The sequence below is a fragment of the Leptopilina heterotoma genome, unplaced genomic scaffold (genome assembly GCF_015476425.1).
Source record: "Leptopilina heterotoma isolate Lh14 unplaced genomic scaffold, ASM1547642v1 Lhet_237, whole genome shotgun sequence".
Lineage (NCBI taxonomy): Eukaryota > Metazoa > Arthropoda > Insecta > Hymenoptera > Figitidae > Leptopilina > Leptopilina heterotoma.
This window is the reverse complement of record NW_025110953.1, coordinates 2,058,473-2,071,930: the sequence shown is the minus strand read 5'-3', so window position 1 is coordinate 2,071,930 and position 13,458 is coordinate 2,058,473.

The window sequence follows — 13,458 nt, the reverse complement described above, 5'->3', positions numbered from 1 at the left end:
TTCGCAAGAATTCAAATATTTTCATAAATAATAAAATGCATTTTAGGAATTCAATTATTTTCAAAAAAATTTAATAAAATGCCTCACAGACAGTTAATTATTCTCAAAAATTTTAATAGAATTCTTTGCAAAATTTAATTATTTTTAAACACTTTTCGCAATTTAATAATTTCCAATGTCTACTATTTTCAAAAAAATTTCCAAACTGAATTCAATTATTTAAAAAGTTTTTTGTAAAAATCTTCATAAGAATTTAATTCTTTTCATAAACAATAAAAATTATCGGAAATTTATTAAATTTTAAAAAACTATAACAATTTTAAATAATTCTATTTAAATTAATTTGAAATAATTTAATAAAATAAAATTTTAAATAAAGTAGTAAGTAAAAAATTCTAAAAATTAGGTTTTTAAAAATATTGTAATGTATTTCGAAAATAATTGAATAAAATTTTAATTTTATTACTTTTTGTTTGTACTTGAATTTTCGGAAATATATAATTGCAAATAATTAAATTAATTTTCATTTTTAAATTTACACTTGAAAAGATTCTTCATTAAAATTTTTGAGAATTCAATTATTTTCAAAATTTATAATTAAAATTCTTCAGAAGTTAATTTTCAAAAATTGTAATGTAATACTTGAAAAAAATCAATTATTTTCAATTAAATTTTACAAAATTTCAATAATTATTCAAAAGCATTTTAAATGTATATTTTTAAAATTTCATTTAAAAAATTATTCAAGAAGAATTTGAGAAAAATCAATTATTTTTAATCAAATTTTACAAAATTTCAATTATTCAAAAGCATTTTAAATGTATATTTTTAAAATTTCATTTAAAAAATTATTCAAGAAGAATTTGAGAAAAATCAATTATTTTCAATCAAATTTTACAAAATTTCAATTATTCAAAAGCATTTTAAATGTATATTTTGAAAATTTCATTAGTTTTGAAAGATTTGTCTACAGTTATTTTTCACACTATAAAAATCGAAACAAGTTGCATTTTATACTGAAAATTTTTAAATAGTTGAAAAATTAATGTTATTTTTGATCAATTGTCTTTTAAGTAACAATTAGTTTCCTGTAAATTTACGTACATGAAAATTTGAGATGAATTTGACTTGAAAAAATTTCTTTTTTTATTTCTCTGTTATCACTTTTCCACATTTAAAGAGTAGAAATCACCATTCTACTTGTTAGTTCAATAAGTCCCCAATCAAATTTAAAAATTTGTATAGAACATCAAAAAATAGTTAAGAGAACCTTAGATAATTAAAAATCAAAAAAGAAATTTTCAAGAAACAAGATAATTATTTAAAAATCCATTTTGTCTTCCTTATTAATCATAAGTACCCGAAAGCGAAAACATATATTTTTTCTAAATTGCTTTCAAAATATAAACAATATTGATCACAGACAAAATATTCTGGATTTATGACGAAAAAATGGAGAGGACTTCACACGAAAAGAAATAAGGGGAGCAAATTCACAAACGTGCACTCTCACCTATTATAAACCCATACCATTAAAAAAAATTTTTCGTCGACGATACCTAACGAAGACGCGAGACAAAGACATTGACATTCAAAAGCATACATATATATATATATAGTTCCCCCTCGAGTCCTTCATTTTACTCTCGCGACTAAACCCCTTTTGACGCAAAACACAATCAGAGTGCAACGAAGTCTTACAACAGCGACACACATGCACAACTGCACTTTTACGTCATTATACTAAAGTACAACCCATTGGCAATCAAATTTCTTTCTAGCCAACATAAGTCAATTTTGTATCATTAATAAACGTTACAATAATTTAACGTCGTTTTAATTGTAACAAACAGATTTTTGTTTACTTCAATAAAAATTAACGAAAAAAAGTCAGCATTCTTTTAAATTTAAAATTATCTTCTACCCAAAATTTGGTACGCTTAGTGTCAATGCTAACTTCAAAGACCTAATAGATTGTATAGAAAAAAAAGTCCTTGAAGTAAGCTTTGACGTTGAGCGTCGAAAACAATTTAGTTTGCAAAATTGTAAAGTATAAAACAACAGCTTCAAAGCTTTTAGGAGAAAAAAGTGTTCTGAATATTTTTCTAACTCCCTATGTGAATAAAAAAAATAAAATTAGTGATAATTTTGTCTATAAAAATTGTCATTAATAATTTTTGACGTTGAGCGACGACGCTAACTTCAGGAACACAGTGAAAATGGAAAAACTATTTAAATTACAGACTTCGCACTCGATAATTAATTTTAAAAATAAGTAGCAAAAAGTAGCTTTCAAACTAAAAAAAAGTAGTGAAAAAGTAGCTATCGAAAAATTAAACTTGACGACCAAAAAAATTCATTTACGACACTTCACAAAACTGACAAAAATTCCATTCTATATTTTATTTTCCTGACTTTTACCTAATTTTCATCAAAAATATTTACTTCTTTCTTATCTTGATAATAAATTCAATTCCTGCAACGAATTTTATTATTCATAAAAGAATTTAAATATTTATAAAAATAATTTAATTATTGCGAAAAAAGTTATAAAAATTTTTAAATAATTGATTCCATTCGACTAATTTTATGGAAATTTCAATTTAAATAATTGAATTCCTGAGAAATTTTTATTATTCATGAAAATAATTGAATTCTTACAAAGATTTTTACAAAAAATTTTTTAAATAATTGAATTCTGTTTGGAAATTTTATGAAAATAGTAGATATTAAAAATCATTGAATTGCGAAAAGTTTTTAAAAATAATTATTTATGAAAATAATTGAATTCTTGGGAAGAATTTTATTAAAATCTAAAAGAATAATTGAATTATTTCAAAAAAATGTAATTAAAATTGTATTTAAAATAATTGATTTATTTAGAACAAATATTTGAAAATAATTGTATTGCTGTGAAAACTTCTAATATTTTTGTAAATAATTAAATTCTTTCAAAGAATTTTTTAAATAAACATTTTTTTAAATAGTTCATTTTCTCGAAGAATTCAAATTAAACTTTTCAGAATAATTACATTTTTTGAGCAATTCCTATAAAATTGTATTAAAATTTAAAAATAATTGAAATCCTGCGATGAATTTTATTATTTATGAAAATAATTAAATAGTTGCAAAGAATTTTATTAAAATTTTCAATAATAATCGAATTCCTGAGAAGAATTTTGTTAATTATTAAAATAATTAAATAATTACGAAAAATTTTATTGAAATGTTTAAAAAGAATTGAATTTCTGTGAAAAATTTTGTTATTTTTGAAAATAATTGAATTCTTCATAAGAATGTTATAAATATTGTTTTAAATAATGAATTTTTCTGAAAGATAATAAATATTATGAAAATTTTATTTTAAATAATTGAATTCTGGTGAAAAACTTTATTTGTGAAAATAATTAAATTTTTCGATTAATTAATTCAAAATAGTATTAAAAATAATTGAAATTCTTGGATGAGTTTTATTATTTATGAAAATAATTGAATTTTTGCTAAGAATTTTATCAAAAAATTTTTTAAAAAAATTGAATTTCCATGGAAAATGTTATTATCAGTGAAAGCAATTGAATTATTGTGAATTGTATAAAAATTTTGTTAAATAATTGATTTTTTCGAAATTTTTTTCAAAATATCATTCTAAATTAATTGAATTGCTGTGGAAATTTTATTATTTATGAAAATAATTGAATTTTGGATGAATTTTATCAATTTTTTTCAAAGAATTGAGTTCTTTTGCGAAATTTTATGAAAATCCTAGATATTCAAAATATTTGAACTTTGAATATTTTTTGAAAATAATTGAATTGTTTTAATGAATTTGATAATAATTTTTGAAAATAGTTTTTTGATTTCTAGTATTACCAAATTTAAAGTAGTGGAAATTCTAAAAAAAAAGACTGAAATAGTAAGCTTTCAGTGCCTAAAATCTAAAAAAGTACCGAAATAGTAGCATAACATAAGAAAAGTAGTAAATAGTAGGTTTTAGTAAGGTCTGTGAAGCTGGCCGAACCACTTTCATAAAAATGAATTTAAATTATACCATTAATTAGTGCTCAATTAGTGCTATTTTTGTACCATATTGCCGAATTTAGTGCTCAATGTTTATTTAAAAAAAACAATGGTTCTGCTGAGTGAACGTTCCGCTGGCCGGACCGTAACGAAAAACGCTTTAAAAACGCCAACAGAATATTTATAAATAGCCTATTATTTAGTGCTCAATTAGTGCTCAAAGATTAACAAACAAAAAAAATTTTTTTATTAATTATTTATTTAAAAAAAAAATTTTTTCGAATGAGTGAGTAATCCGCTAGCCAGACCATAACGAAAAACGCATTAAAAACACCAACAAAATATTTATCGATAGCCTATTATTTAGTGCTCAATTAGTGCTCAAAGATTAACAAAATAAAAATTTTTTTAATTAATTATTTATTTAAAAAAAAAATTTTTTCGATTGAGTGAGTAATCCGCCAACCGCACCATTACGACAGACACGTCAAAAACAACAACAAAATATTTATCAATAGTCTAAAATTTAGTGCTCAATTAGTGCTTAAATATTAACACAATAAAAAATTGTTTATTAATTATTTATTTATACAAAACATTTCTTCGAAAGAGTGAACACGTTAAAAATGTTTTAAATTCGTTTTATAATTCGTTTTCTTAGCCTATAATTTAGTGCTCAAATAGTGTTCGCAGATTAACAAAATAAAAAATTTTTTTTATTAATTATTTATTTAAAAGAAAAACTTATTCAAATGAGTGAGCGAACCGCTATCCGCACCATTACGAAAAACACATTAAAAACGCCAACAAAATAGTTATCAATAGCATATTATTTAGTGCTCAATTAGTGCTGAAAGATCAACACAATACAAAATTTATTTATTAATTCTATTTATTTAAAAAAATAACTTATTCGTCTGACTAAGCTATCTGCTAACCGCACCATTACAAAAAACACGCTAAAAACGCCAACAAAATATTTATCAATAAAATATTATTTAGTGCTCAATTAGTGCTCAAAGATTAACAAAATAAAAATTTTTTTAATTAATTATTTATTTATAAAACTAACTTATTCGTCTGACTAAGCGATCCGCTGGCCGGACCATAACGAAAAACGCTTTAAAAATGCCAACGAAATATTTATCAATAGCCTATTATTTAGTGCTCAATTAGTGCTCAAAGATTAACAAAATAAAAAATTGTTTATTAATTATTTATTTATAAAAAACATTTTATCAATAGTTCTAGAGTTCCTGATAGTTTTTAGAAATAGTTCCGGCGATTAAATAGTAAAAAATAAGTTTTTTCATAATAGGGGGCCAACTTCACGCAGTCCCCCACTATTGAAAAAATGGATTTATTATTAGAGTTCTGAGTTGTTTTAATAGAGTTCTAGAGTTCCCTACAGCTTATTTCAATAATTCTCATAATCCAAAATCATAAAAAATTAATTGAAAATTCGAGAATTTTTCAAAAAAATTAAAATGTTACGAAAAAAGAGTTCTGATCAGAGTTCTGTTAGCCCCCGATAGTGTTCGACAAAAAACCTTCATAACAATTTTTTCAAAACCCAAAAACTACTGAACTACGAGACTTTGAAGATTCAAAAAAAATTTGATCTTTTATATATTGAAAGTTCCATGAGTTCTGAACAGAGTTCTGTTAACCTCCGATAGTATTGGACAAAAAACCTTCATAACAATTTTTTCAAAACCCAAGAACTACTGATATCTAATAACATTTTGTTTTAAATCCAAAGTCAAAAAAGTTACAGAACTTTGAAATTTTCAAACAATTTCAAACATTACAAATTTAGAGTCCTGAAAGTTCTAATTAGAGTCATAAAATGTTCTATAAGTATTGCTTATGACATTTTGTTCTAAATCCAAAATCAAAAAAGGTACAGAACTTTGAAATTTTCAAAAAATTTCAAACTTTACAAACTTAGAGATCTGAGAGTTCTAATTAGAGTTCTGGCATCGTCATAAAAAGTTCCATAAGTATTGCTAATGACATTTTGTTTTAAATACAAAATCAAAAAAATTACAGAACTGTGAAATTTTAAAAAAATTTAAAAATTCAAAGTTCTGAGAGTTTTGAAAAGAGTTCTAGGATCGTCATAAAGAGTTCTATAAGTATTTTTAATGACACGTTGTTTTAAATCCAAAATCAAAAAAGTTACGAGACTTTGAAGTTTTCTTATAATTTCAAAATTTTAAAATTCAGAGTTCTGAAAAGAGTTCTGGCATCGTCATAAAGAGTTCTATAAATATTACTAATGACATTTTGTTTTAAATCTAAAATCCAAAAAATTACAGAACTTTAAACATTTTAAAATTCAGAGTTCTGAGATTTCTGATTAGAGTTCTGGAATCGGCATAAAGAGTTTTACACGTATTTCTAATGACATTTTTCTCTATACCAAAAATCCAATGGTTACAGGACTTTGAAAATTACAAAAAAAATTTTAAATTCAGAGTTCTGAGAGTTCTGAAAAGAGTTCAGGCATCGATATAAAGAGTTATGTAAGTATTGCTAATAACATATTGTTCGAAATCCAAAATCAAAAAAGTTACGGGACATTGAAGTTTTCAAAAAGTTTCAAAATCCTATAATTTTTTGGATTTTGGACTTAGAGAAAAATGTCATTAGAGTTGCTTCTAGAACTCTTCGCAATGATGCTAGAACTCTAATCAGAACTCTTAGAAATCTAAATTTAAGAATTCGAAATTTTTTGGAAATTTTAAAGTTCTGTAACATTTTTTATTTTAGATTTAAAACAAAATGTCATTAAAATTACTTGTAGAACTCTTTGTGATGATGCCAGAACTCTTTTAAAACTCTCAGAACTCTAGATTAAAAAATTTTGAAATTTATTGAAAACTTCAATGTCCTTTTTTGATTTAGGATTTAGAATAAAATGTCATTAGAAATACTTATAGAACTCTTTATGACGATGCCAGAATTCTTTTCAGAACTCTCAGGACTCTGAATTTTAAAATTTTGAAATTTATTGAAAACTTCAATGTCCCGTAACTTTTTTGATTTAGGATTTAGAACAAAATATCATTAGAAATACTTACATATAGAACTCTTTATGACGTTGCCAGAACTCTTTTAAAAACTTTCAGAACTTTGAATTTTGAAATTTTGAAAATTTTAGAAAATATCAAAGTCCCGTAACTTTTTTGATTTTTGATTTAGAACAAAATGTCATTAGACATACTTATAGAACTCTTCGCAAGGATGCCAGAACTCTATTCAGAACTCGCAGAATATTATTTTCATAACTTTTTTTAATTTGTTAATAACTTTTGAAATTTTGCAGAACTCTTGTTTTTTTTGGTAGAGAACTCTAGAACTTTTTACTATGATTTTTCATTGTCGCTTTTTTTATTGTTAATCATCAGAACTATTTAAATAATCGTTAGAAAACTCTAGAACTATTGCTAAAGTACCCAGAACTCTTGTAAAATTTTTGATTTTTTAAAAAAGTAGTTTTAACTTTACATGACTGAACTCATAGAACTCTCAGTTTATGATAAATTCTTTTTTTAATTCAAAGTCTTGTAGTTCAGTAGTTTTTAAGTTTTGGAAAAATTGTTAAGAAGGTTTTTTGTCCAATACTATCGGAGGTTAACAGAACTCTGATCAGAACTCATGGAACTCTTAATTTATGATAAATATTTTTTTTGTAAACTTCAAAGTCTTGTAGTTCAGTTGTTTTTGTGTTTTGAAAAAATTGTTATAAATGTTTTTTATCTATCTCGATGGGGCGCTAACAGAATTCTGAGGAGAACTCTTTTTTTGTAACATTTGAATTTTTTTTGAAAAATTCTCGAAATTTCAATTATTTTGTTATGATTTTAGATTATGAGAACTATTGAAATAAACTGTATAGGGAACTCTAGAACTCTCTTATAGCTACTCAGAACTCTAATAATAAATCCATTTTTTCAAAAGTGGGGGGCTGCGTGAAGTTAGCCCCCCATTGTGAAAAAACCTATTTTTTACTATTTATTCGCCGGAACTATTTCTAAAAACTATCAGGAACTCTAGAACTATTGTAGAAGAAGTCAGAACTCTAAAAAAAATTCAATTTTTTTGAAAGTGGGGGGCCAACTTCACATACATGCCGTATTATCTCTAACTATCCTTGCCCCTTGAGTCTATATTTCCGTTTTTTTCTAAATTTTAAGGAACGACGTGAATTAATTTGAAAATAAATACGATATTCGTGTTCAGCAGGAAATTCCACTCTGGAAAACACTTACGTAAATAAATATTCTGAAACTCTAATATAAAAAAATGTATTAATAAATATTTATAAATAAATAATTAATAAACAATTTTTTATTTTGTTAATCTTTGAGCACTAATTGAGCACTAAATAATAGGCTATTGATAAATATTTCGTTGGCATTTTTAAAGCGTTTTTCGTTATGGTCCGGCCAGCGGATCGCTTAGTCAGACGAATAAGTTAGTTTTATAAATAAATAATTAATTAAAAAAATTTTTATTTTGTTAATCTTTGAGCACTAATTGAGCACTAAATAATATTTTATTGATAAATATTTTGTTGGCGTTTTTAGCGTGTTTTTTGTAATGGTGCGGTTAGCAGATAGCTTAGTCAGACGAATAAGTTATTTTTTTAAATAAATAGAATTAATAAATAAATTTTGTATTGTGTTGATCTTTCAGCACTAATTGAGCACTAAATAATATGCTATTGATAACTATTTTGTTGGCGTTTTTAATGTGTTTTTCGTAATGGTGCGGATAGCGGTTCGCTCACTCATTTGAATAAGTTTTTCTTTTAAATAAATAATTAATAAAAAAAATTTTTTATTTTGTTAATCTGCGAACACTATTTGAGCACTAAATTATAGGCTAAGAAAACGAATTATAAAACGAATTTAAAACATTTTTAACGTGTTCACTCTTTCGAAGAAATGTTTTGTATAAATAAATAATTAATAAACAATTTTTTATTGTGTTAATATTTAAGCACTAATTGAGCACTAAATTTTAGACTATTGATAAATATTTTGTTGTTGTTTTTGACGTGTCTGTCGTAATGGTGCGGTTGGCGGATTACTCACTCAATCGAAAAATTTTTTTTTTTAAATAAATAATTAATTAAAAAAATTTTTATTTTGTTAATCTTTGAGCACTAATTGAGCACTAAATAATAGGCTATCGATAAATATTTTGTTGGTGTTTTTAATGCGTTTTTCGTTATGGTCTGGCTAGCGGATTACTCACTCATTCGAAAAAATTTTTTTTTTAAATAAATAATTAATAAAAAAATTTTTTTTGTTTGTTAATCTTTGAGCACTAATTGAGCACTAAATAATAGGCTATTTATAAATATTCTGTTGGCGTTTTTAAAGCGTTTTTCGTTACGGTCCGGCCAGCGGAACGTTCACTCAGCAGAACCATTGTTTTTTTTAAATAAACATTGAGCACTAAATTCGGCAATATGGTACAAAAATAGCACTAATTGAGCACTAATTAATGGTATAATTTAAATTCATTTTTATGAAAGTGGTTCGGCCAGCTTCACAGACCTGTTTTAGTAGATGAGTGCGAAGTCTGAAATCAGTGAATGACTTTTCACTAATTGAAATTTAGAGAGTAATGTAATAAACGAATCAGTCCCAATATTTAATTATAGTCAAAAGTGACTAATTTGAATTTAGAGAGAAAATTCCTTTTCTTTTTTACAAATATGTAAAAATTTTTTTTAATAATAGTTACTAATAAAATTACTAAAGGAAAGCCATAGAGCTGTGCAAAATTCGAACCGAACCGAGTTTTGTTCGGTTTTGGGGCGCCGAAATTTCGAATGTCGAATATTCGACATCCGAACTGGGCTAGTTCGAATGTCGGTTTTTCGACATTCGAACTGGGCTAACTCGAATGTCGAATTTTCGACATTCGAACTAAGCTAACTCGAATGTCGAATTTTCGATATTCGAACTAGGCGAAAAAATTCGAACAGTTCGGTTCGAATTATTTTGCACAGCTCTAGAAAGCCACTACGATTTTCCTTTAGGAAAACATTCTTGACTTATGTGTAAGGAATGACATTAAAGGGGCAATGACTTTCAAGAAACAAAATAGTAAACCGCATAGCTTCTCGTTGTGTCAAATCGTGCGCAAAAAGGACGAGAGAAGTTTACACTAGACCTAGAGAAAAATATAGTGCGCGCCCCGTCAGAGCACATAAAATTAGAAGGAACATTCAACTCTCGACACTTGAACTGAAGCCAAGAAATACCCGTTCTTTTTCCCATTTACCGATTCTATTTTCTCTTATTTTGCCCTCAACACTGCACCAGATATTACTGCAGCAGTCAGGATGGCACCAATGCCCCCGTTCCTGTATACTTATACATTTTTACAGTATGTCCACCAAACAACTCCCCAATGGGAAAAAAACCATTGGCGCATTAATGGCCCAATAATGGGAGCCACCATTCCATTATTGTCCCATTATTGGCACCCAATAATGGACCACTAATGGTAAAATCGTGGGATGTCCACGCCGATGCCAATAATTGGCAAACCATTATTGGCACATTATTGGCTGCCATTAAAAAACCAATAATAAAAAAATTTTTTTTATTAAATTTTATTAAATAATAAATTTATTTATTTAATAATTACTTTATTTATTATTATTATTATTTATTATTATTAAAAATAATTATTTTTTTAATTAATTATGTTACAGAAATGGGTATTATTTTCTATCACATCGAAATGTGAATAACCCATTCGTTCAGAGTCTAAAAATTATTTACCTCACATCCATCAGTGCAAAAATAGGAGAGGACGGGCAGAATAAAATTCTACAAATATTCGTGAGAATGCTGCCTCCTTATATACTTTTCAAGTTTCATGTTAGTTGCGAGAGAGTTTGAAACAACACCTCCTACGGAGCGTTGAGCGAACTACATACAATTACTTACCGACGCTGCAGAAATTATCATGTAGTAAGTATGTAGTTCGCTCAACGCTCCGTAGGAGGTGTTGTTTCAAACTCTCTCGCAACTAACATGAAACTTGAATAGTATATAAAGAGGCAGCATTCTCACGAATATTTGTAGAATTTTATTCTGCCCGTCCTCTCCTATTTTTGCACTGATGGATGTGAGGTAAATAATTTTTAGACTCTGAACGAATGGGTTATTCACATTTCGATGTGATAGAAAATAATACCCATTTCTATAAAATAATTAATTAAAAAAATTAATATTTTTAATAATAATAAATAATAATAAATAAAATAATTATTAAATAAATAAATAAATTTATTATTTAATAAAATTTAATAAAAAAATTTTTTTTTTATTATTGGTTTTTTAATGGCAGCCAATAATGTGCCAATAATGGTTTGCCAATTATTGGCATCGGCGTGGACATCCCACGATTTTACCATTAGTGGTCCATTATTGGGTGCCAATAATAAACCTAGAGAAAACCAATGGCTTCCAATATTGGGCCATTAATGCACCAATGGTAGACTAATGGCCATTTCCCATTGGGTCTCTATGAATTTCAAAAATACAAATCCACATTCATTTTTCCGACTTTAGATATTATTTTCAATTATTATTTTCTAGAAGTTTTAACTAAAATTCTTCTTTAGTTATTTTTCCTAATTTTTTAAAAAATCATTTGAGAATTTTCGAATCCATTTGTTTACAATTCAATTTTTCGAAATTTCGTTTATTCGAAAAACTTTTTAAATAATTGAATTCTTTTGACGAATTTTAATAAAATTTTTAAGAATACCTAATGACTTTCTTCGAGGAATTCTTTTGGAAAATTTTATTTAATAATTTGGGATTTTGGGAAAATATTATGATATAAATTTTTGTGTTTCAATGTACTTAGTAATTTTCGAAAATATTTACACGGCAAAGGAATGTTTCGTTCATTTGAACTTTTAGAACTTAGTCTAATTACTTTATACAAATTTTTTAAAAAAGACAAACTTTTGTCTTGAATTCAAATTTTTAGATTTAATAAAATATATAAGTTGGGTCTTAAAATCAGTTTCTTAAACTGAAATTTAAATTAATATTTGGACTAATATTTAAGCCGATTTCAAACATGACATATTTTTTACATTTATAGTTCAAAAGTACAATCACTACATGTTATTTATTTAATATGTTTTATAAAACTTACAACTTTTCCATTTTTGAATTTTGAATATTTGGCTCCACTGTGGCTTCATTTTAAAGACCATTTTTTTGAAATTTAAACTTTGCCCTGAAACATAATAAACAGTCATTTATGTTAATTTCAAGCACTTAAAAATAGCATTGCTAAAAAATATATTCTGTAACCAAAGTTTTTAATTTTAGATGTACCTAAATTTTTACTTCTTTTAATTTGTATTTCTTTAATAAAAAAAATAAATTTGTTAATGTTTAAAAAAACAAGTGAATTATAAAATATACTTCTCTTTTGTATATTAATTTTTAAAAGTATATTTAAGCAAAAAAAGATTTTCGTTCACTTGAACGTTCAAAACTTGAATGAAAATAATTTTTGTAAATAATTCCTTTTAATTTTACTACAGTAAAAAATGCACTGAAGAAAAAATTTATCTCATTCAAATAACCAATTATATTTGTCTACTATCAAGTAAATATTACTTAAATCGAATAAATTTTGTTTCATTGTTTCATTGCTAAGCGTTAAAAACATATTTTTTTTAACGTTGAACTCAAAAAAACAACAAAATCACTTTTTCCAAAATTTTAGGCTCAAACACTGCTCTGATAAATTTCTAAAAACCCAACAGATAAATGAAATGGTGTCAACACTGTTAACATTCTTTAATAGGGATAAAAATGTCGCCAATACGTTCTCATTCCCTAAAAATAAAATTTCGACGCTAACTTCAGGGAAATTAAAAGTAAATTTTCGACCAATTACAATACTTGCTCTTATATAAAATGAGAATGTAAAAATAGATGAGAGAATTGATTAGTGAAATAGTCTTCGGAGAAAATTGACGAAGGGTGATACACAAAATGCAATGTCGCCTTCCTTTAGAATAAGCAACCCTCGCAAACAGAATAGACTCTTTTATATATATACATATACATAAATGTAACGCACCCTGGTCCTTGGGGATACATACAAATAGCGTCCAACGCTTCAGACAGTAAACACAGAGAAATGAAAAATGTGACATTCTTTTTTTTCATTCTCCACTATAATAGAACGCCAAACTTCCATCAAGATTGAAACTATTAATTCTCACACTGCTCAATTTTATTCAACAATTCCTGTTTTCGAATTGCTTTCATCAGTTTTTAAACATATAATAAATTAGTAACAATATTCACGATATTTAGTTATCAGGGGTGTGATTTTGTAATTTGACTTTGACTTTCTATTCGATTATAAATG